The sequence below is a fragment of the Thunnus thynnus genome, chromosome 18 (assembly GCF_963924715.1).
Source record: "Thunnus thynnus chromosome 18, fThuThy2.1, whole genome shotgun sequence".
Classification (NCBI taxonomy): domain Eukaryota; kingdom Metazoa; phylum Chordata; class Actinopteri; order Scombriformes; family Scombridae; genus Thunnus; species Thunnus thynnus.
Window position 1 is genome coordinate 13662175 of NC_089534.1, and position 20686 is coordinate 13682860.

At 38.6% G+C, this 20686-nt stretch overlaps 1 protein-coding gene and 1 long non-coding RNA gene across 3 annotated transcripts in view; one reads left to right on the plus strand and one right to left on the minus strand.

Annotated features, from left to right (window-relative positions):
• Positions 1–20686, plus strand: part of nkain2 (sodium/potassium transporting ATPase interacting 2) — a 107844-nt gene that overhangs the window by 23560 nt on the left and 63598 nt on the right. The window lies entirely within an intron of this gene.
• LOC137169613 (uncharacterized) lies at positions 249–12646 on the minus strand. 2 transcript variants are annotated; one of them, XR_010924500.1, is made up of 6 exons: positions 10362–12646; positions 10202–10275; positions 7596–10093; positions 7161–7294; positions 6653–6810; positions 249–6543 (listed from the first exon to the last, which is right to left on the minus strand). It is a non-coding gene; the product is annotated as an uncharacterized lncRNA (long non-coding RNA). The 2 variants fall into 2 exon arrangements; XR_010924499.1 differs by lacking the exon at positions 7161–7294 and having other exon boundaries at positions 7329–10093.

Consider the following 20686-nt stretch of genomic DNA (forward strand, 5'->3'; position numbering starts at 1 on the left):
GTCTCTGTGAGTTTTCTGCAAATGCCTGACTATTTTATGAGTGAGTGACAGAGCGAGATATGGGGGATACTTGATGATCTGGCAACCCGCATTGTATAATATCGCTGGATATATATAATATGTAATCGCTGGACATAACTTACACCTATTAATTGACTGCATATTTCAATTTGCTAATTTTAAGACTGTAGCCAAAAATATCTGTTAAACAGAGAAAGAGGGACCTTCTTATATAAGAAGATCTAAAGTGTAAGTAAAAAGTTAAGCTTAAAAGAATAGACTGTATTCATATCTTAGCAAACGATGTTAATGATTGACAGTATATATTTGTGTGGCCATAATGTGTAAAGTAACGTCGCCATCCCTCCCCCTCTCCCTTTTCACGAGTGGATCATGTGTTATTATTGAATGGGACATTACTTATATGCTAAAGTATCTGCAGGATGCCCAACTAAATAGATTGTATGCTCCGATGCCGTAGTGAAAAGTCTGGTCGTGAGTTCATAAGGTGATTACAAAATACACACTACCTACTGAAAGTTTCTGAGATGTTTTAAAGATGGGTTAATGTGTGAGCCTCGTTGTTGCTCTGTCAAAAACATACCATTGTATTAGCAGCATGAAACTCTTCAGTTGTCTAAATCAACAGATTTGAACTTGACATTCTATTAAAAGACAATAGTGTTATACTATGAGTAAAGGGAGATTTACTTTGTCTAACTCGTACATCAGCTCATCATTGCATCACCTGCAGGGAACACAATCAAGTCTAACAGTGGCTTAGTGATAAGATTTGCTCTTGGACATACATAGAGGTGCATTTATTATATCACACTATTTTGTGATTGCACAACTTGTAATAAAAAGAGCAAATTTATTTTTTATTAAACATAAAATTTGTTTTTTGCATACAAAGTGCAGAATACTAAAATATATATGCAGTGACAGTGACAATCACCATTTTGCCTTGAAGTATGTATGAATGTAAGACTTTAGTTTTAGATTTTAGTGTTAAGTCAGACTCCTGACTACATCATCATCATCATCATCATCATCATCAATACGGTTTGCTTAATAAAGAAAAGTTTTCTGGAAAATTCTCACCCTACAGCATTTTAAATTTAATCCCACCGACAGGGGAACCTGCAGACCCCAGAGGTTTACTTTTTGTCATATCTCACAGGTGCTTTATTCTATCATTCCAGTTTTTCATGACTTTGTCAATCAGTTTGTTCCTAATGACTTCATATCATTGTTTTCTGTTTCTATTTTAATTACTGCTTTTTTAAAAATACCAATGTATTGGGGTCCTGGGGGACCCCAGTTAAAAACCACCCAATTCTGCCTCTGCAGAACTATGAGTTCATGTTTGCCATGAGTCCTAATTTAAAGTATCACACACTATTGGGCGGGGTAGGGGCACTCTGTCAGTCATTTTGAAGGCTTTGAGGAAAGATTGTACTTGGGAAGCTGTAGTTTGTTTTAAAGAAAAGTATATATTTTAATATTACACAATATGCAAATTAACTGTAACTTTCCTAAAATAATAATAATATTTTTTTCAGATGACTTTAATTATATAACTAATAATGTTTTGAGAAGAAATAGGTTAAGATTTTGCTATGATGATTATTTCTTACAGTTATTTTATTCTTGGGATCCCCAGGGACCCCAGTCGGTAGCCCTTGTATGTTAAATATGTTGGTAGGATGAGGGTTAAATATGCACTTCTGTGTAGGTTGCACATTTTTCCGTGTTGCTATTCTGTAGATTGACTCTTCCATATCCTATGTTAAATATAATTACTTGTTGTTGACAGCATCACTTAAAACCACTTAATTTTAAAATGCAAATACAATTAACAATGTATTCAATAATGAAACAATACAATTTAATGATGCTCTGATAAACCTGATGCATGATACATTAGTTATTGTGACTCAGTTGTTTTCATTTTGCATGAGATATTGAGTTCAAAATTAGAATAACATTTTGTGTTGAAGCTTTTGCACATTAAAGCTCTGTTGTGAAAATTGAGCCAAAGCAATAGCACAATACTGTCATGTATTTCATGCATTTGCAGATACAAAACAAATGTTTTATTGTTATGCTTCACATCTATCATGCAGACAGTGAGGGCCTGACTGATCCGAAGGCTAGGGAGAATCAGGTCAGCTGCAGTGGCGTGAACAATTTGGGAGATGAGCCAAAAGACATCGATGTACAGAGACTTTCAAATAAGATCTTGAGGTTTCAGATAAGTTGTTACAAGCAATATCCTTGGCTTCACTACAGCCCAAACTTGAAAAAAGTACTTATGCTATAAAGAGCAGTACTCTTGAAAAAAAAAATCAGACCTTGCTTTTTCCTCAAAGGGCTTTAACAACCGGAAAAATGCTGTAGCTAACTTTGATCGCCACCAACAAAGTAAAGCCCATCATCATGCTGTCACTGTCAATCCTCAAGAGGGAAGGCCAATAGATACACAGCTATCAAGTACCTGGGCAAAAAAAAAAACAAGAGGAAAGGCACTGTCTTGAAAAAATCGTGACTGCTGCACAATATCTTGCCAGGCAGGGTGCTGCTTTTCAGGGGCATGACGGCAGTGAGGGGAATATGTTCCACCTCATAAAGTTACTAGCAAATGATGATCCAACTCTTTCCTCCCGGTTCTTCCATTGTCAAGACTATGTCAGCTCTCAGTGCCAAAATGAGTATTTAAACTGGTTGGGCAATGCATGTTGTCAGAGGCAGAGCAGCAAGCATCAGGTCTCAATCAGTCTGTCAATATTCAATAATAATTGATGGCAGTGAAGATATAGAGGGAAAAGAGCAAATGTCAGTGTTCCTTAGGTATATAGACCACAACCTTATTTCCCAAGAAGTCTTTATTGTATGAGGCACCTGGAACAACTGGAGCAGAGATTGCAGAAATTGCAATTGGATTGCATGGTCAAACCTATGATGATGTAGCCAATACGGCTGGGAAGTACACAGGAGCACAGGCAACGTTGAAGAGAAAGCTGCCTTTTGCTGTTTATGTGCACTGCGGTGCACACTGTGTAAACTTCATAACACAACATGTTTGCAGTGCATCTCCTTTGACTCTTTACAGTGGGTTCGTTAGCTGGGGACTCTCAGTAACCAGTCAGGAAAATTCAAGGCAGTATTTGATGCACAGGCAACATCAGGACAAAACAAAAACAGAGCACTGAAACCTGTGTGTCCAACCAGGTTGATAGTTTGGGAAAAAGCTGTTAATGCTGTTATTGGTCAGTATGAGTGTGTTGTTGAATTTGGAGGAGATGGCCCGTTGTGGTTCAGACACTGGAGTCAGGGCAAATGCTCTACTAGACAGTTTTTTAGAAAGGAAAAACTGTCCTATTTCTAGCATCAGAGGTAATTGGGGAGTTAGAATGCATAAACAAGTCACTGCAGAAGAAAACACAGACCATTGCAGGCATGCAGGCTGCAGCAGAATATGTGAACTCTATTCTTCAAAGCAAAAGGAACGAGGAACATTTTCAAAGAGTGTTTGACAAGGCATCATCTATGGTGCACTCCATGGATATTCAGGCGACTCAAATCCCTCACCCAAGACAGACCCCCAGAAGATACACTGGTGGAGCAGCTCAGCATAGGCCAAAATCACCAGAAGATTATTACAGGGTTGAATATTACAAGGCATTAGATACTGTGGATATCCAGTTCAAAGAACTGATATGCAAGTCTTGCACAAATTAGAGAATGTTCTCTTCGCTGGGGAAATGAACAATGTTGTATGTCAATACCCAGAGCTTAACAAAGTGAATACAAGCACTGCAACACAAGCAGTGCCTACTAATCTGTTGACTATAAGTGAAATGCTGTTTTTGGGTTCTATTTGCTGTGTTGCTTATATGTCTACAGTACTTGTTGTATGGTCTGGCACTTTAATGGTACACATCCATCAAGTGATGCCAGAATACTCTATTCTGAAATGTGTTTTATGGTTTCTATTCTTACCTGTGATTGTTTGTTTTACATGAAATATAGCTGTGAACATCTCTGAATAATTCCAGTGTTTCATGAAAGTGGTATTAGGAAGATTCAAAATGCATCAGGGGTATATTTACACAGTTTATTGATTTTCATTTGTTGATTAAAACACAGTAGCACATTCCTTTCTAGTTATTTTTATTTATTCTCTAGTAACATTATTACAAAAATTGATCATATGTCAAGTTTATTTTTAGTTCATAATTCATTTTAGTTTAAGATGTACACAAATAAAATAAACAGTAAAATATCTTTTCAAATGCATAAAAAGTCCATGTGATATAAGTCATGTTTTGGCAAGTTAACAAATACTTATGAAATAAAGGAAATGTTTTAGAGAATGTGTGTTTGCATGTGTGTGTATGACATAGACAGCATGTTTATACTCTACTATGCATATTGGTCATATGACAAAAAATGTCCCTACCAATGTTAAAACCAAATCTACGGCTTGCTGTATTATGCAAGAATAGGTATTTTTTGCAACTGGGCGGGTGCCCCTAACCACTAACCCCTAACCCCGCACCGCCCCATTGACAGCTGTACACGAGCGTTTGTTGACAAACTGCAGGATTTGGAACCAGCAAAGACGACATCAGAAGCCAAAGAACCATGTCAACTGACAAGGTAGAGTAATATTACAGGATTTTACACAAATATGACTCTGCATAGTTTTATTTATTGTGACATGGGAGATGAACACTAACCTAATAAAAAGAATAACTAAAAAGGTAGACAGAAAATGACAACATTTTAGTTTTGCTGAAATACTGCTAGCTTTTTCAGCCCATATACATTGTTTGCTGAGCGTGTGGAGTATGTGTGTAATCGAATAAAATGATGTTGCCAACATATAGGCTAAATTGCACATAATATACATTGGATAGTGTAATTTATTACAAGCTAGCTGAGATAGGTTTGCAAGGTTACAAACTTTCAAGGCTTATTTGACATGAGATTGACAAAGATTGACCAAACTTTTTGGCGTGAGATGACTTTATTTATTTGCATCCTAGCCTGAGATGGAACTGAGGTTAGATGGCATTTGGCATCTGGAAAAACTACCAAACTCTGCGAGACAGGGATTACAGCGATAAGATTACAGCCTATGTCGCAATCTTTCATAAATAAAATTGACAGGGATGCACACTGCTGTTGGATTGTCTTTTTCCCATTAGCCATGAGACAGATCACTACAGCTAATGCTAGGACAGTATGAACAGTTTGCAACCCTGCATTAGTTTGCTCAATCAGAAAACATAATTTATGCATATCCAACTATGTATGAGGTTTGGATTTTTAAAATGTTTCTTTCTATGGTTTTTTTGCAGGAGTCAACCTCAACTTCAACTTCCTCTGAAGTAGGAGAAAGACAGAGTGGAGGGAGAGGTCAAAGGAGAGGAGGACGTAGGCGGAGGGGAGGTGGGAGCACAAGAGGGAGAGGCAGAGGAGTTAGGGTCAGAGAAGAGATTGACTCTGATGACCAGAGGAGGCTGCAGGAGAGAAGAGCAGCTGAAATGCACTCCTTCATAAAAATCTCATATCACATGCATTTAGCTTTTTGCCCAACTAAGTTTTTAATAAAACAAATAGTTTATGTTGTGGGCAAAAATCTCTTCCCTGACAGCTCCCCACAAGGAGTTACTGCTGGTAAAGGTCATGACAAGACTACCTGGCCTGATGTGTGACGTTTTGACGTTCTTTAGAGTTCCTCAGAGTCCCAGAAGGAGCACCATTACATTGCTGCACCTGCAAACTGCAGGGACATGTCAGCAGATATTGAGAGGCTGCCAGGCCCCTGAAAACTGTATAAACAATATGGCATATACGCAGTATTATATATTAGATGAGGGGGTTTTGCAGATGGAGTGGAGCAGTGACAGTACAGGCATGCAGCATACAGACAGTTTGTACTGTGACAGCATGGCCGTCTGGGTAAAGACAACAGAGAAGTAATTCCAAGCTGCTGTGTTTAGAAAATTTGTGATACATTTCCTGACCCAAGAGCCAGACACTGGCTTCAGGGTACGCCGCCTTATGTAAACCAGTTTATTATAGCCTGCAATTGTAAATAGTTTTTTTTTATTGTTACATTTGCTATTTATGTGCAATGTCAACAGATGTTGAGTTTTTGATGGTTCATTGTTTATTTATTTACATATAAAAACAATTATTATTCTTATTTTTACAGCTCTTGAATTATTTACAAATACATATACAGCTATGAAAGCATGGAAAGTTCAGCATCCACTTCAGGGACCACCCTCTCCCGGTGAAACCTTAGTCCTGACAAGTTCAGATGTGGGTGGTGGCTGTGTAGCAGCAAGCAAACCCAAGCACCTATGATCAGGTCCTAGATTTTGTTTTCTGTAAAGGCCCGTTACACTTCTCATCCTCTTGGCAAGAACGGCCTTCTGCAGGTCTGGGATGTAGCTTTGGTCCTTTGTCTCCTTCAAGGTGTAGATACTCCAGCTCTTGGATATCTTATTGTATTACAGTCTGTTCCTTGGAGAGGAAATGCAGTTTGTATTACAGTCGTTTTGCAATTTCACTGTTTAGGTAACAACTGTATGATTTATTTTAGTTGTACACAGCTGTTATACTAAATACTTACATCCATCACAGCTACGTGCAGGGAGGTGGTGGTTGTGGTGATTGTAATCAACAGCTGTAAGCAAAGTATGCATTTTGTATAAAGGTGGGCTGTAGGCAAAATGCTTTCCTGCATACATGAGGATGTGATTTTGGAAATTCTCCAAATCTGAAGTTGTCCTGTTTGGAAAAAAATAAACAAAAAACAAAAAGGCCCTGTCAGTGACATACTTCTCACTACAATATTATACCACAGAAGAAGCATCAGATGAGGCTTCATTTCAAGCCCACTCCCTTACTTCTACATGCAACTGAAAAGTTAGATCAAACAACAATTCTGATGTGACAGATAGGCCTAAGCACCAGATTTTGCACACAAAACAGAAACATGGAAGTTTTTTCAGAAATATTTGGTTTGTAATGGTTCTACAGGACATTGACAAATCAAATGAAGAAAAGTATGAGCAAAGCGCTCGTATATGTATAAAAATATGGCAAATACTAACATTTGCATGACTATAGAGGCATACCTGAAGATGATGAAGTTTTTTACATCCCTCAACCAGTGCTTGTCAAGAATGACGGCAGTAAGTGCCTGGTGAGCTGCTGTACTTGTAATCGCATCATATTATTATGAGTAGGATGACTGAGTTCATTCACAGCACTGAAAACACCCCAGGCATAAAGGTTTGAATCACCTTGTTTCATCCACAGCTTTTCATGGCTACTGTCATCTGTTGGCTTACGCTAACAGCAACCAGATGCTCATGTGTGTTGATTGCGGACATGATGTAGGACACCATCATCATCATGTGTAAAAATAGAACATTATATAATCAACATATATACATAATATACTGTCCTGGATACAGACATAAACTTTACATTTCAGCATGCCAACCAAAAAAAAACAGCGATATTGTTTTGGTTTATTGGTACATTACACACATTTTCTCCCAACATACCTTGAACTGTCCCTCGGTTGTTGCAACGATACCAAAAGTGGTTCACAGTGGGTTTGATCCACGCTATGATTGCAGATTGGTCCTTTACTGTGCCGACCTGATTGCAAGATAAACCAGTGAGTGTAACAGGCGCTGTCAGTGTGCTGCTGTAAAAGGTTCTTAGCTGTAAAAGCTTTTTGCCCAAATTCTTTGAGGCATGCCAAATGTCAAGGGAATGTTGGAGACCCCATGCCAAACTTATGTTTGCCACACTCTGGATCTGCAACAAACAGTATAACCTGTACAATCAAACAACTACCAAGACACAGGAATCCAAATAATACATCCATTTTCCTAAAAAAGCAATGCAGTTATCTGTGCGTGGGCATCGGTGATCACTTCTTTCACAGGAATTTCCTGAAGGAGTAAATCCATGGTCCTAATGAAGCACTCCTCCATAATAACGGAATTTTCTGTCAGTTTCCTGCTTGTCAATAGTTACAATATGCACAATGTCTCTTGAATCTTGTTTTATGGTTGTGTATGTGCTGTACTGTGCAAAGTGGCCTGCAGAATGAAGAGTACAGCTGTCAGTGTGTGAAATGTATGCATCATCATAAAACTCACACACTCACACACAAACAAACTAACAACATACCTGGGGAATCCTTTCAGCCATCTCCTAATGAATAGAGAAATTGGAATATTACAGTCAAAGTTACCATTTTATGTACTTGACTTTCATAGCAAACAACAGACATGTCAATGTAATCTTGGTTGACTAAGGTATAAAACATGAGTCACCTCGGACAACAACATGGTCCTTTTGGCACAAACGGGTTAAAACATCATCTCTGTTCCTTTCCCAGAGTTTTTCCACTGGTTCAATACAGTATGTGTCCTGTATCTTGAAAAAAGTGGATTGAGCCACCATTCCTATTTTCATAAATTTAAAAAGGGGTGCAATTTTGCAACAATTGTTCCCTGGCAGCAGTATATTTGTGGTCAGCATGAAGTCTTCACCCTGCATGCCAAACTTTAACAGAGGTTGCAAATTCCACTTCCACAGACTGTGTCCACAGGGGCAAAATCAGGCCTGTAGAATAACTTTGACTTTATTTCATCAAATCATGGTTTTTGTTATTGTTCTGCCCAACCTAGATCTTCTTTGTCTTTAACCCCATAAAGCACTCAGGTATTAGCATTCTAATGGCCAGACTCAACGGCTTGGCGCCACCGGCAATAGCTGTACTATTTGTATGCATATGTCTTCACACCTTTACCGGCCAGAACCAGTTTCCCCAGACAGTCTCCCCTCCTCCATGCATGTAAATTGTGTATTCAGCTCCAACAACTGTGACAGCAACCTGAGTTGTTTGCACAGGTACTGGCAGAATATTGAGAATATAAGGGAGCTGAGCACACAACTCTCCAACAGTTGACTACAATAAAAACACTCCTATTTTGCCCCAACTGGCATCATGTCAAGTATTTCATTTCTTCATTAAAAGCTTCTTAGTACAGTTTCAAGCAACATACACATAGAGCACGGTGGAGTAAATACTCTCATCTTATCCATTCCAATATGACTCCAGTTCCCCGAGGTTTCAGGGTCACCTGAAATTGAAGTTTACCAGAGCATGCCGCCCCGGTCACTGTGTCAGAGTAATTGTACATCTGCACTGGTAACTGCAGGAACATGGCGAGTTTATGCAGATTGTTGTTCAAGTGATGCTGGCACTTTTCCCAACTAAGTCATCCTCTAGAAAACTTTTTGTTTGTCATGAATGACTCGTATGTCCTCATCAGGATGATTGGGCGTTGCCACATCAAGCACGGCTTCATCCATGCTTATTTCATGGAGTTGGTTAATGTGGGAGGTTTTAGATGAGGCACCAGTAATGTGTAAAGAAGCAAAATATGTACATTGGTTCCATTTTGATACCCAAAATGAGAATTTACACCATTTGTTCTCACAAAATGTGGTCGTTAGACCCTTTTATGCAGAGGTCCCACAATATTGCCATAAAGAAGACTCGTCATTATGCCGGTTTGGCATTTTTATACAGAACCAAACAAAGTCGGGATAATGCTTACCCCATGTGTGATTTGACACAGCATGCTGGTGTTCTGGATTCCGAGGCGTGACGTGTAACACAACAGCGTCGGCATATAGAACTAAGTGTTGAGGTGCTCGTTCTAGCAGTGCACATTTATACCACTCTTCAAACTCAAGCAAAGTTGCTGTACATCATGCACAACATGTGATTTTTAAGATGATGTGTTATGTGGCGGGTCGCACACATAACACATCAAAACATCACACCCCTTTCCCAGCCTCTTCTATCCAGCACCTCTTACCAACATCCACCCAGTCATCATCTGTGTCAATACTGCACATAAACCACACACATAAACACCATAGACTGGAATGACATGTCAATAGAAGAAAATAAGATGGATTATTCCTCAAACCATTGGCCTCCTCCTCATCCAGAGAGTCATGCTGCTCTTGCATGCTGCAACCAGAGTAGAAAACAAATACAATTGAAATTTATATGTATATATAAATATATATATATTCAACAAAACAATGTATCGTGATCACAGATGTAAGGCAAACTCACCTGGATTCTAACACACCAGACTCTTCTGTTTCTTTGCCCAGTGGTTGAACACCTTGAATAGGAAACTCTTCTACCTTGATTCAAAAGATAAATAGGTCATATTCACAAGTTACAATATCGTGAAAGACTGATTTAGAAATGCTAATCCAGGAAAACATACCTATCACAGTCTGAATCATTGTGAAGTTCAACTTTGGCACAGTGAGAGGACAGTCATTATTCACACCTATGCAAGAGGTTGCTTGTCAAAAACTGTAAACCTAGGTAGGTGTAAGAATTAGACAATTGATGCTATCTTTATTTATTATTAAGTAGCAGATATATAGCTGTGCTCTTAATTTAATATATTGCACAGAATGGCAAACTTGATATAACTAAGCACAATAATTCTCAAACATTAGCAGTCAAAGTAAGAACTCCATAGACTGCATTCATATTTCCAGTCCACAATCCCAAATGAACTTCGCAAGCAGCATTCAAATTAAAGCTTTTAAGTATAGAGTATATCTTTCTTCCTCCTGGCATTTCTTCCTTCTTCATAAGTACAGCAACCAGTCAATGACTCAGGCAACAATGTCTGAGTTATGGTTTTTCTTTTTCATGTTTTGTAGAAGTACGTGAGTTGGCACATTCTTAAACTTTCCTCATACTCCTGGACATGTTTCATTTTGAGGTGACAGAAGATGTCACTTCTATTGCTGCCTCTGGCAACAATTGTTGCTGTACATCCAATTTTTTTTAAAACCAAAGGCCAAACTGTTGCTGTTATTGGCCTATCAATGACATTGCTGTGTGACATTTAGAATCCATTCTATGCCATTTAAAAAACCACATACAGTAGCCAAATCTCTATCATATCATGACGCACTTCTAGTGTGGAGCAGTTGTCATACTGCTCACGTCTGACAGAGGCAGCAAATTTGAAAACTTTTACTGAAAAACATAAAAAGCACATTACCTGAACAAGCTGGTCTCTCCCCTGAATCCAACATAATCATTCACTAAGTCTGATGAAAGCGAGCCAATATCATTTGGCAATCTGTGGGCCTTTTGCAGTGCAGAGGACATGATTGATTGAAATAAAGGGAGACGATGGGTAATGCCGACACTGTCAGCTGTCCAATCCACAGAAAGGATTTTATGATTGATGGCAGGCAGTAGCATTTAGAAGTCTCACACCTCTGCACTGCACTCTCAGCACTCACGGTGATTACATCTGAGTGTGTGTGTGTGTGTGTGTGTGTGTGTGTGTGTGTCAGAGTAAGTGTGTATGAGAGAGGAAGAGAGAGCACTGGTGTTTGTGTATGAGTCTGCATGTGCGGGGTTGATTACGGTGGCGATCGTCTGCCTGCGCGCTTGTTTGTGTGTGTGTGTGTGTGTGTAAAGGTGAACGTGGAGTCTGTCCATGTGTGATTTTGTGTGTGTGTTGCTGTGGTAACGTGAGTGCTAGTGGTGATAATGTGGGACTAAAGGAGGGAGGGAGGCAGTGAAGGACAAGTGAGGATGTAGCAGGAAGAGATAGATGGAGGGAAGGAGTAAGTCAGGGATTGAGGGATACATAAGAGGGAAAAGACAAATAAACATGTAGATGACAAGGTCCAGAGAAGAAGTGGAAGGAGCGGAGGATGGATGGATATTTAAATAATACTGCAGCAGATGGGGACAGTGAGACAAGGTGGTGTGAAGGGGAGGGCGGGATGGAGAAGGACAGAAGGAAGGAAGGGAGGAATGCGGTGTGCAGGTAGGGTAGAGAGGGAAGGGAGGATGTTTGAGCAGCGGGCAATGTAGAAAGATGGGTCACCGGGGGATGGAGGAGGAAAGGGCAGAGGAAGGAGGGATGTACAGAAAAGGACACATTGAGGTGTGGAAGGAGGGAATAAACAGGTGAGATGGAGAAAGGAAGGGGAGGAGATGGGTGGGAAGCTTTAGTGAGCAGAAAAATAACATTGCTGCCTTCATGCTATAAAGTTTTCTCTCCTTTTATCACCATGCATGCTACAAATCTGAGGCTTAAAGGAATAGTTAGATATTCTGGGAAATGCTTATTTGCATTCTTGCAGAGAGTTAGATGAGGAAATAGATACAGTACCACTCTCATGGTTGTGTGGTAAATATAAAGCTGGAGCCAGCAGTCGGTTAGTTTAGCATAAAGACTAGAAACAGAGGAAATAGCTAGCCTGACTTTGTCCAAAGGTTAAAAAACAGAAAATATTCTGCCTGCTAGCACCTCTAAAGCTCACTAATTAGCATGTTATACTTTATTTGTTTAATCCATGTACAATTAGGGCTGCTTGATTATGGCAAAAATCATAATCATGATTATTTTGGTCAATATTGAGATCATAATTATTTAACACAATTACTCATTGGCTTTGGAAATGAGTAATTGTCATGCATTTATTGAACTTTAAATATAATTCAACTGAAAAACAAATACAAATGTAAAAAAAGAGATAAATAGATAAAAATAAATAATAAATAAATATATATAATTTAAATAAATAATATAAAAATAAATAAGATCAACTATGATGTAGTGCATTACCATAAACTACTGAAAACTCCTAACGTTTGATAACATTAAAAGTAAAATTAGGCTTTGTTGTCGGCTTCCCGACCTTTTTAAAAAAGGGTGAGAGAAAAAGATATCGCTTGACGGAACTGAGAGCAGGAGAGAGAGAGAGCGCAGCGGTAGTCAAGCTAGCTGGAGAGTGAATGAAGAGAGGGAGCAGCGGTAGTGAGAACAAAGCCAGTGAATGAGAGTAAAAAAAGGTATTTTCTGATTGTTTCATGTCAAACGAAGATAAATGTCCACCCCTTGTCATAAACTGGTCCTAAAACGATTATCTTGTTTTCATAATTGTTGGAAGCAAAATTGTAATTGAAAATAAAAATAGATGAATCACCTAGCCCCATATAAAATCTATATTTGTGGTTTTTTGGGGTTTTGTGCAGATTAAATAAACAAGATATAGCACGTTAGTGAGCTTTAAAGGTGCTGGTAGGCAGACTTTGGTACCAGAGCAGTGGGAACAGAGTTGGGATAGCTGTTTCCCCTTGTTTCCAGTCTTTGTGCTAAGCTATGCTAACTGGATGGATGCCGACTCCAGCCTCAAATGGAGCGGACATATATGAGAGCGCTATCAATCTTTTCATCTTACTCTTGATAGGAATACGTGTATTTGCCCGAAAGTTCAAACTACTCCTTTAAACTCATTCGCAGTAGCCCCTTCCAATCACAGAAAACTCTGTGAAGAAGTGTTGACGCTTTAACACTTGATGTAATTGGCTAGTGTGTCAACAGATTGATTCTGTAGTAAATACACAGTAAATCTCTGTAACACCTTTGTAACCTGGCAGAGACTTACTTACTTTATTTTCCACAAGAACAAAGAAAACTTGGCTCGTGGCCCAGTTGAGTTGCAAGAAAACAACCATAAAAGTTCATCAAATTAAACTTGACAGGGCTCCGCTGACTTCCAAACAATACTCATCAACTGACTATTAACAGGAAGTTTAGTTTTACTGAAAATTTGTTCACACCCCTAAAACAGTCCAGTTCTTGACCTTAATTCATTCGAAACTTTTGCACAATAATTAAACATTCAAATTCTTTTTTTCTCAAGTCATAGTGCATTGTTCTTGTGTGTTATTACATCTGTCTCCTTGAATAATGAGAATGGCACAATTATTGGGTTGTGCTTTTACAAAAGCTTGCCTTTTAGTTTGCCAATCTTCTTTTTACCAGTTGTATTAAAAATGTAGATTATGACCCTCAAAGTGATTGTTAGGAATGAATCATTGTGAAGTTTGTATGCGTGTGTGTGAATAAGCAAGTGGATCCACTGTGCATCGGTATGAATGCATGATGTGTGTGTGTGTGTGTGTGTGTGTACATGTTCCTGTGTCTTTGTCATTGAGTTTCAGATGTAGGGTCAGTGACGGGGCAAACAGCAGGCTAATGGAGACTGGTGTGTGTGTGTATCAGTGCGGTTTTTCAGCAGAGTAAAGGACACAGCGGGCTAGATGAGACGCCGGTTGACTAATGTCTGTGTGTGTGAGTGAGCGTGCCTGTCAGGTCACTAACCCCCCAGGTCCTAGTGCCGGGCCTCACGGATTGTGAACAGCCACCTGTATGCTCAATCTAAAGAAATAATCCACTTTACAGTTCAGTTAAAATAATTGTTGGTACTGTATGTTGCATTTGTTGGTTTGTTGAAGCCAGAGGAATACCTTTGAGAACACTGAGGTCTATGTTCTATATTTTTGGGGGGTTGTGGATGGTTTAGAAGAATTTTATTATGTGAAACTTTTAATTTTGGTGAAGATCAGCTGAGGAAATTGTCAAGTTGATGATCAGTGGTTACTTCTCCTTACATTTTGAAATTTAGGCCTCTGCCCCAGTATGTATTATGTAACCATGTGTTTTTTGTTGTGGTTGACAGACAATGGCCACAGATGCCATTTTTAATTAAATGAAATATAATTAGAGCTGTCAATATATTACGATTGCGATTAATAGCATGATTGTCCAAAGTTACTCTCAGATTAATCACACATTTTTTATATGTTCAAATTTTACCATAAAAGCTAAACGTTAATACTCTTGTCAACATGGGAGTGGACAACATATGCTTGCTTTATGCAAATGTATGTGTTTATTGTTGGAAATCAATTAACAACACAAAACAATGACAAAGCTTGTCAGAAACCCTCACAGGTACAGCATTTAGCCTTTCAAAAATATGCTCAAATTATAACTTATGGCAAACTGAAGCCCAACAGACAACAGATGGGCACGTTGGCCAGCTAAATTTTCCATTACTTCAGTACTGATTAAAGATCACTCCCTGGATCCCTCACTTCAAAAGCAAATCACACAATGTAATTGTGTCCAACCTCACATGGGAAAAATAAAGGCTCACAAAAACATCCCTTTGTGCTATGGGATAAAAACAGGACAATACAAAATAAAACAAACAATTAAAGTGAGCAGGGAACAGTGGAAAGGGACTATAAGAAAGAAAATTACTTTTGCTCTTTGGTCATCATACAGGTTGTTTATCTTTTGTACTGTGGTGGCTCTCAATGGTGATTAATAAGTTAAGTCGTTGGATGTGATCCGAATTATTTCACGCAGACTCTTGTCCTTCTCAATGTTAACTGTCCTGCAAGTTGTAGCCAGACGTTTAGCTATTGCTGTTGAAAGCTTGCTGCTTGTAGGTTTGTCCGTTGGTTTCCCTCGCACACTATCAAGTGTGGTTTGCTGCAAACAGGATGGATCGGGGCTAACGAGGCTGCCTGCATTAGCATAAGCTGTGTGCTTCGCTAGCAAATGGTATTTAAGACTAGATGTACTCTGGTGGTAACTCATTTCACATCGACAGTAACTACAGTTAACTTTGGTCTTGTCGATAGACTAGATTCAAAATACAAGTTTCCAACTTAATGCTAAAGGGCTAAACTACAGGTGAGATAAAGGGGTCATCATAATAGAACCTCCATTGATGGCAGGGGTGTTGTATGGCAAGCCAAGGAATGGCAATGTGACACAATGTCATAGAAATACTCAGTGATGATGGGATTTGAAAAATATGAATTTACCTAAAACATTATTTAAAAGCCAAGTCCCCTTTATTGGCCAGGTATATCTACACGTTTTGATAAATAAAGGCCAGTCTCAATTAGAAGCCAGGTCTAAATTAATTGTTTTTGCAGTTTTATCATCATTTGCAATCAGAAGTCAGTAATGAATAAAATTCAGAACACAGCAGCGAGACATATCTCTATTATCTCTCTTTCTCTAAGTCCAATTCAATTCAAAGGGCTTCATTGGCATGAAAGTGAAAGAAAGAGACAACGTTGCCAAAGCATCAAAATACAATTTGTCCAAATATTTGGACAGTACACATTGACAGTAATATGAACATTTTCTCTTATCTCTCCTCGGCTGATTTAGCTTGTTGCGCAACTTAGTGGCTCTACTTACGTAGGTCTCTCTCTCCTCCCGCCTCTCTCTCTCTCTCTCAACACGACAATACAAATCCATCTACCAGACACCCACACACAACATAAGCTACACACAGTAATCATCTATGATTTAACACTGCTCCTCATCATCACAACAATGCTTGCTAGTACATAATGTTAGCCAACTACAAAAACACAGCACGCCTGCACGACAACTGTTGGATTTACTCACCATCAGTAGCGACACTTGTAAAACTGAGTGAAACTTCATCATAGCTCCATTCCTCCCACCTGCTCTCCTTCTCTATCTCTCTCTCTTTCTCAATGCGTGAGGTTAGCAAGTCAGTTTTAAGCCTTGATATGTCATCGACCTGGACTGCTGTTGCCGTGGTTCGTCTAGCAGTAGCTGGAGCTGTAGGCTCGGATGTGTTAGCTGCCTAGCTAGGCAGCTGCTGTATTTCAGATGTAGATACATTTTTAAGTTTTATGAAAAATCCATCTATCTTTATTTACACAGGAAAGATTTGTTGGGCATAAATGATCAATTTTAAGGCAATACAAGTGAAATTAGGGTTTTTTTTGATTGTTTTTTAAAAAAAACTGATTCCAAGGTATGGCAACTGCCATACTTGCCATACCCCAATTGATGCCTGTGATTGATGGTGTTTAAACAAATTTGCGTTATCGCGTTAACTTTGACAGCCCTAAATATAATTCAGTATCGCTGAAAAGTTTGGACACACTTGAAAATGTGTTCAAACTTTCGACTGGTACTGTATGTTTAATTATTCACTTTGATTTAAGCTAGCTTGAAATTAGGGTAGCTTCTGTCTTTTCTATTTTACGTGACAATAACACTTTAGTCAGAAGAAATACTTCTTATCCATCAATTCTTACATTCATGCAGGATACCAGTAGAAAGTTTGGATGCACTTTATCATTCAAGTGAATGGGAAGGTGTGTCCAAATTTTGGAGTGGTACTGTATATGAGTGTAGTAATTTTTAAAATCTTGGCTATAGCCCTGGTTGAAGCAGGAGTGCTGCTGTTACTTTGATATTATCATGAACAAATTGATGATACTAAGTTTGTTCACAGTTATTTAAAAACTTTCTAGTAATTAAGTACTGACTTATTATGTAGTAAGTAATGCTGGTAATAGTTTGGGGCTCATCAGAGGAAGTCCACCCATCAGCACAGCAGGTATATGTAGGTCTGCAGTTGAACGGCAGCAACACCTTCAGTGCGGTACATCTGACTTTTTATCTCCAAATATTCAGGAAAAGACATTAGCCTACATCTTTGAAATTTTCCAAGCGCAGAAGCAGAGACACACATACACACATCACACACACACCATATCTTAAAATTAGATATCAATACTGAATTAACTTTGCTTTGCTGAGCAGTCATCTTTCAAACATGGTCCATTAGTGATTTGGGAACCCTTTCAGGTATTCACTGCAGAGTTTATTTGACAAGAAACTATGTCAGTGCATTAATTGGTATATCCAATAGTATTATGGTAAGCTAAAAATAACTGCAATACTTACTCACATTTTAGTGATGGGCAAAGCAGTTCTTTTCAGCGTACTGAATCATTAGAATTAGTTCATTAAAAAGATTCGTTCACAAGATTTGTTCACTGAATTGCTCAGTGCTTGACCAGAGCTCCGACTGCGTAGTCCCACTCACTGAACTGAGACACGGCCAAACGTTCAGCTCAGCTCGCTAATTAGTGAACTGAGAATGATTGTTCATGAAGGACAAGCCAGTGAGCTTGAGCTGAGAATTTAGTTGGATAAAGATACCGTTTACAAACTGTACAGCACGTATATTTTCGCAACACCTAATTATTAAATAAAATATGTGGTACCACTTCTTACTTCGAGACTTCAAGACATGAGAGGGAGGAAGACGGAGAGAGGCGGTCTCGAGTGACTCAGCAACTGGCTCACATTCACTTTCTACCACCACTGCAGTATTGTTAAGAAGTATAATCTCTTTTTGAATTTTTTTTGGCTAATGTCTGTTTATTATACAAGACGTTTAATGGTCTTACCCTGCCTCCATTTAAACAATTAGTAACAAACTGTAACACTGGCACAAGGTCAACAGGAGCCTCCACTAGAGGGGACTGTTATATTAAATTTCAGTTCGCAAAGTTTAGCCAGACTGCTTTTTCAATCAGGGAGAGCAGGTTATGGAAGATTAGTATCAGCGAGTGCACTACTTTTAAAAACTTTAAATCTTGCATTAAAAAAAAGGCTGAAACAAAACCAGTCTTGCAGTCATTAGAGTTCTACGTAGGCCTTTTTTATACATATAGTAAAAGTTTAAAATTGTTTTGTTTTTGTTTTTGCTCTCCATGAGGATTTTGAACAGTTATTTTGTACTTGATTGGTATTATTTTTCAGTTTTTGCCATTTTGTGTTTGCCATTCATATATTTGTTGCCAGACATATATTCTGCTGTCATGTATATTTAGTTGTCATTCATATTTATTGCTGTAATTCACATCTTTTAATGCTATTCATGATTTTGTTGACATTCATTATATATTTTGTTCTGCCACCATTTTTTTTGCTCTGCCATTAATCACTTACTCATTTGTTCTATTGCTACTTGTTTCTATATACACTACTTGTGACATATTATGTTGTGCTGTACTGTACGTGTGTTGCTGCTGTGGCAAAGTAATTTCCCTCCAGGATCAATAAAGTACCTACGTACCTTGTCTGTAAGCCTGGTCTTAAGGTTACAATCACCATAGAGGCGATAAGTTCAGGTAGCCTAAAGCGGAAAAATGATTGTATATACAGATTAGCAGCAACACACACACACAGACACACACACACACAATGAATGGAGTGTGTGTGTGTGTGTGTGTGTGTGTGTGTGTGTGTGTGTGTGCATAGTAACATTAACTGTTAGCCTATGCATATAATATCAATCTAGATAATGTCATATATCTGGATTGCAGTTCAAGACCAATGATGTTGAATCACTGCAGCTAAATGTTAGCAACCTGAATCAGCTGTGTATTTGCTGTCTTGAACACACCCCCTTCCTCCTGCAAACGAATGGCTTGAATCACTCACTCAGGAAGTGATTCAGTTCAGTTTGTTCACCCAAAAGATTAATTATTTTAAACAAATCGTTTGCGAACAACACAACACTAACAGACCTGTACAATTTATACATTTTAGAGATTAACCTTAATTTTCAGTGATGAAGACTCCTCATAATGCATCTTACACAGTATGACTGCTAGCTTGTGTAATTGAATGTGTTTAATATGGCCTGGTGGTATAATTTCAGTAAATACAGAAAGGGAAAAACTAACCTAACATACAGCCTAATGGAGAACTTCAATATTTCCTCCGAGCTTATTATAACTCTCAGCCTTATGTTTTATACTCATAACATGTACTGTTAATGACATTTTCATTTAATAAACGTCCTACTCTGTCACTGAGTGGTATTGCACGCTAGTGATTCAATCTTGTTATGATTATTAATAAAGGAAACTGAGCAGTTAGAAGACGCAGTGATCACGATGGCAAAGACGGCAGTGAAAGTCTAGCACCGAAGATAATGTCAAAAAATGGAACCATAAATATTGTTTGGAAAAAAAAGTATTACAAGATAATTACAATAATTTTAAATCAGAAAGTTTACCATGAAAACATTTCCACAGTGTTTTCCCCCGAATGGCCACTAAACTAAAGTGCTGACTCCTTTGTCACGCCATTACGTTAATGAAAAACAAACATGTGCAGACACAACTACACACATGCAGACACACACTCATCCTTTTTTCGTGGTCTGTGCAGACAGAAAAATCAGTAGAGATACTCTTAAGAGCTTTTGTTTGGCGCAGCCAGACATTGCTGAAGCTAGGATTTTTGTTTTGGGAGACTAAAGAGCAATATCTTTAAGTAGTGTGACAGTTGGAGTGGCCAGTTGGCTTTGGGAAGACGAACACAGGCACAGATGCACACTAACACACACACACACACTAGATGGATTGAAGTGGCTGATAAATCACATTACAGAAAGAGCATTTGGAGGGCCACACAAACAGTATTGTAAGTAGCAACTCCGGCAACGTAAACACATATTCTTTTACATAGCAACGTATCTGTTGGAATATGCAATAGAATTATTTTGATAATGTGTTTTAACAGTTTTCTGAATTCATCTTGTTGTGACTCAGTAAGCATTTACAGCCTTATTTTCCTACAAATAAAATAGTTTCTATGAAGCTTTGCCAGCGACAATTTAAACAAATCACAGGTGAATTAAGGATTCACAGACATAATGAGCGAGTCACAGGTAACCTAGTTTGGCTCAGGAGTGAAAATCAGGTCAAGTGTGCCAAGTAGCAGAGATCAGGCTACCTTACTTAGCCCTGAACTGAAAACATGCTTAGCCTAATTGGAAAATGCTGGTTATTTGGCCTGTGGTAGCAGTATAGCCCGCTGATGGAGAGCTGCAGAGGCTTACAGATTTA